The 5,682-nt window shown below is 36.1% G+C and overlaps 1 pseudogene; it reads left to right on the plus strand.

The window, feature by feature from the left end:
• Positions 1–3,995: 3,995 nt before the first annotated feature.
• LOC149144591 (uncharacterized) lies at positions 3,996–5,302 on the plus strand (annotated as a pseudogene).
• The last annotated feature ends 380 nt before the right edge of the window (positions 5,303–5,682 follow it).

Consider the following 5,682-nt stretch of genomic DNA (forward strand, 5'->3'; position numbering starts at 1 on the left):
GCCTTCTTAATGTGTGAATGATAAAAAGAAATCTAAGCGCAAATCTGAATTATTTTTCAAAGCGACATTACTAACAAGCTTATTTTCAAGACAAAATGAAGACAATGATGACACTTTGTGATTCGGAATGGAAAACTTGCTTTCGACACTTGAAAAACTACTAATTCAAATCAAATACAAGAGTAACAGTGTAATTGACTATCAAGAACATTCAGATTCTCTTCTATGACTGAAAACGACACTGGCGGCACTTCCAAATCAAGAAATGACAGTTCAATTACGCTACTTCTTTGTAAAAGAGAACTGAAAAATGGCTCACAATACATAAAAAAATTTACAGTTCTTTTCACAATGGAGGTGGAATAATGGAAAGGAAGGGGGTTTCCACAGAGGTATACTGACTGCAGACAGCAAAACTCCTGAATAGAGATGAAAAGAGTGAAGAAAAACCAAATTCTGGAGGCAAAATTAGCCTTCTCTGACCATCGCACCTATTACACAGGGATTCCAGTATGCATCCCACCTACTGCACTTGGGAAGTACGATTCATACTGATATCCTTGAAGAGAGGGTGAGATGGCACAGTGCGAGAGTTTTGATCCAGTTCTTGATCACAGTTTGCAGCACAGTTCAGGGATTTAGGCCGAGCAAGTGATAATCAGTAAATAAATCACAGGGGTAGATCTAAGGAGGTTACTAGAGCCACCACAAGGGCAATTAGGATGTTTACAAATCAATTGTTCAGTTTATAAACAAAACCCGGAGATAGACTGAAGCAGCATTGATCTACTTTGCACTTGCATAGCAAATGTAGTTCGAAGGCTAGATGGCTTGACTTCAGGCTCCATCTGTAAGTTTATAAAACAAATAAGTAAAGAAAAGCAAACAAGCTAATTGTTCCCCAGTGGAGTCGCCATTTTGTTATCGAGAAATCTAGTGTCTATGCAGAGCTGCTAGTCCCACTAAGACTAGTAGCTATCTTAGAAACAAACAAACTAAAACTACTTTCGTTTTCCTTTATGAGAAGTAGATAAGAGGGGAACGAAGGAGACCAACCTTTGTCTTGCACGTGGTTCCTTGCTTGATTCATCTCCGTTCTGATAGATCTTTGCCACTCGCTTCCTCATCTACCCAGCTTCAAAGAGCACCTGTGGAATCAAAGAAGAATAACACTATCCATGAACAGAGATCTACTGTCACAAACAATATAGGACCAGATATATATTGACCACACAAATGCATATATCATCAATTATACAAGAATTTGGAGGAAAACTTGAATAGCTTTATTAATATCAAAAATAGCAAAGAGGATTACAACCAATTGTTCTGACCCAATGTCATCCTCTTAGCAAGAAAGCCCTTCTTCACCTCATGAAAAGCTTAGATCACCCAACACTATGATGTTACACCAAGAAACCAGCAACACTTCCTTACAAGATACAAAATTCCAGCCCCTAGATCTCTGGGATGAGGGATCCATATATAGATGATTGTAGGTAGGCGAGTCAGCTTTTGAGATTTGATTAGTGTCCTCTCTTTGATAGTTCTTGATTCCACTTGGATATTGATGATCTCTTACTCATCCCTGGGCGAATTCAGAGAGGCAAGTGTCACAGGAGAAGTTTCTGGAAGATTCCATGATCATCCACCTCGCAAATTGACTTTGCCATTTGTCCACTCTCACCCATCTCACCCCATAGAAGGGCTTTTCAGTATGCATCACACGTCCTGTGTGCATTTAGGTGGGATGCATCACACTTTGACCATGGAGCAGGTGAGATGGTCCAGCTATGACCAGTTCTGAGTAGTTTCTCATGGAGAACTTCTGGGAGATGATGTAATCAGCTGACCTTGTTCTTTTAGGGGATGGAACAACAATTTTAGGGACTTAGGAGTCCTTGGTTTATGGACATGTTTGATTGGGGTTGCAGTGCCCAAAAATGTCTATAACATTCCCTGTCTTATATTTTTCCTTTGTTCTATAATTTGGGTGCACCTTTCCCTTGCTTCAGATTCCCAGATCCAAATTCTCGCTTCTTTTGTCTAAATTTTTGCTTGATATTGACAACGTATCGATAGGAAACATGATGTGATGAGATGTCAAAGAAATCCATCTCATCCTGTATGTATTGTGTAGATAACTACAGTACTTGAGTACCAAATTTTGCTCATAATAGTTGATATGTAGATTCGCGCAAAGAGCATGAAAAACATTTGTGAACTCTGACACATCTTGGTCCCTTCCCTTCCACAGCGTGGTCTACTTTATGTATTTATCTTCATAGCTCTTGACATGGTAATATTGGTCCTTGTTGGCACCTCAGAAAGAATTCTAAGTGGGTGAGACTAAAAACTGTGAGGATTACCTATTGTCCTTATATTCATAGTTGGTTTTGCACTAGTCCTTGACATGGGGAGTGGCTTTGAGGAGTGCAATAGTAATATTTTCTCAATTGGAAAAGTCATGAATTGAAAAATATCCTTCCAATAGATTTAACCACCTAGCTATGACACCCACATCTTTCTGGCCTTCAAACATGGGAATGTCAAATTTAACATGTACCTTCAAAGGGGTGGTGCCTCTAGAGTGGTTATTGGATGAGGATGCATCGCATGTGGGTTGTCACTGAAGGATATTTGGAAATTTATCCACCATTTCATTGCTCTCTTACTTGAAGGCTTCCTTGAGCAATATTTTGAGAGGATCTCTTGCTCTCTCATCTTTCTTTGCTTCCACAATGGTTGGCAATCAAGGGTTTGTGAGGCTGGTCTTGCAAAGGTTTAACCAGTTTGAAAACCAACTCCTTATACCTTGACCTCATTGGAGACATGCAAAGTAAAATGGAGAAAGAGCAGACCGCTTTGATACCACTAATCTAGACTTATGCAACAACATAAAAAATTATAGATATAAGCATAAACACATATATGCAACAAAAGTAAAACTTCATTTCATTAATATCAAAGAATTGAAAATATGCTTACATATAGAATGGAAATAAACTATCTCGGGTGATGTTAGCTTATATCTAAGAAGATATGTGGTGTATAGATGCCTCTAAACTATGTTACAATGAGGCTCAATGGCCTTTTATTATTGAACATTAAAGGAAAACTCTAAATAACTAAAACCCTAACCCTAAGAGATGAAACACCAAGCATTTATGGGCCCCATTGGGGTTAGTTGGGTAACCAACTTCTCGAGGTCGTAACTTGGTCATACAATCTATCTTTGGTGTGTACAATACCTTGTTGGAAATATCTCTCCGAGTACTATAGGATTTTCCACAAGAATTTTCTTAGCGTTGGGCCTAGTTTGGAATTAAAAAAAACATTGTTTAGGTGGCCAAAATAGCTCTGGAAGTTCAGGACCCAAAAAACTACTAAAAATAGTAAATGCTGCAATAATAAAGGAAACAGACAAAAATTATTGGAGGTCTAGATGGAATAAGTAGGTGGCCACCAATATCCGCCCGGATGACATTCAGAGCATTAGTGGTAAAGAGAATGTTATGGAATCAAGAGGTAGATTGATATTTTTTTTCTCATTTCATTTTCCTTAATAAAGTAGGTGTGTCCATTTTTTCAACTTACATTTCGAAATGTTTTGGGAAAATAGGTACAAAACATGGCATTTCAATTACATAGAATGAAATTGTATGTTCTTGTTTGTTTCCACTTTATATCTAGAAATTCTTATGATTCGCAGAGCCAAGAAGAGCATAAGCTATAAAGTGAATGTGAGGGAACCAAGATGTAGATTGATATTTTTCTTCTATTCATTTTCCCTAATGACATAGGTTTGTCCAGTCAACCTGAATTTGGAGTGGGTTGTTATGAGTTCATTTCTTACTATTTACATTATTTTCACACATTAAACTCCATATGATTAGCGAATGAAATTTATTCTCAAACTCTAGTCAATTTGAGATTGGCTTGACATTCTTCTTGTCTTACTATGTGTATAGTTACTTGGAGATGGGAGTGAAGACATGGTCAAGTTTCTATGTAGTTCCATTGTGATCATCCAAAATAATGACAAAGAGAGTATAACTTATTACATTAAATAGAGTGTGTATGAAGAGCTGGAAGAAGAAACCCTACAGGATTGAGAGAGATTAAAAATGTAGAAAAGGAGGCTTACATTTTGTGTGGAAGGTAATATTAGTGTTGGGAAACCACATTTCTATAGAGGATTTAAAATGATACATTTGAGTTACATGAGCTTTTAGAGGTGGTTCCTTATCTTATTTCTAAGTTTCAAGATATTGGGTGTGATCACTTCAATATATTGGATGATTTCTATGTCGAACCTCAATGACATGCCTACACATTTCAGAATTATGTTTTTGTAACTAGGGTGATGCAAGAGTGAGAATGTCCAAGTAGCTTAAAACCTCTATGACTCATGGAAATAATATTTTCCAGTGATTGAATGGTATGTTTTGAGGTTCATTTTGGTAGAAAGGCCAATAGGATCTCATACATTTATGCAGTGTAGTAACTTGAAAGTCTTAGTTTTCGTACACTATTTTGTCCCGGGCTAATTTATTATTGTCATAGATAAATAAATTTACGAGTAAATCAATGTTGTAGTATATCTATCCTATTAAGAATCAGTCTGATTGCTTTCCCTATTTTTTCATATCCACTTTGTGTTCTTGTGTTTCCTTTTAGTTTAGTTGTTTACATTTTAGCATTGGAAATAAGAAGTTAGAAACAAATTTACTGGTCTTGAATATAACAGGCATTTGTGCGAGTTGTTCATGAGGCAAAGTGGATGAATTGGATGGAGCTTACCATTTTTTATTCATGGTTTGATCCAGATATTTCTATTTTACTTGGGCTTGTTACTAATGGATTTATTTACTTAAGAGCGAGTCGAGACACATGTCATATATGTTTTTATTTACGAAATAGAGAAAAAGTAAATAATGTGTCATTAGATTTTTTGAGATGCTTGCATGAAAATCATGAGAACTAGCTCTTCCATGCTCAATGTGTAAGTCATGGGTTTTTTTCTGTGAGCCAATTACCTCTTGATATTGATGGGTATCTACATCATGAGATCAGAGATCGAACACTTCTTTTCTAAGGAGAACATGTACATGCAAGTGTTCAGAAGGAAAGCCAAATACTGATATGTTATATTTATAATCAATTTGCATGCTAATGCTGCTATATATTTTATGACACTAATTGAATACTTCTGATGCAAACATGTCAACTTTAGGTTCCAACGTTAGTGTTGGATTGTGAGCCCAATATTGAATTTAGCAAAGACATTGAAGCAAAGTAAGGGTAAGAAATATTTCATCGATTTTGTGTTTACTTATACATTGTGGAATAACAAATCTGATATAAAGAAAAAATAACTATTTTGACCTCTTGAGGAATGGAATTGCTTGATAATAAATATATTTAATTATGATTTTTCTCACATATTGGGTTTCTTGATCCCTGAGATAAATAGTTAGGGGGGAAGATAAATCATTTCCCTGTTATGTTTGTTTATATTCATAACTAGAAGACACAGTGGAGTGCCATGTGCATGGACATGATTAGTATATCCTAATATGATGAAGTGGGAATCCTTTGGATGTATTCTATGATATACATCAATACTTATTGTAAAATTAAGCTTAATCTGGTGATGAGAAGTAGAGGAAGTTTCTAAGT

The sequence above is a fragment of the Pinus tabuliformis genome, chromosome X (genome assembly GCF_031772625.1).
Source record: "Pinus tabuliformis cultivar Carrire ecotype Pingquan chromosome X, CPIR1, whole genome shotgun sequence".
Classification (NCBI taxonomy): Eukaryota; Viridiplantae; Streptophyta; class Pinopsida; order Pinales; family Pinaceae; genus Pinus; species Pinus tabuliformis.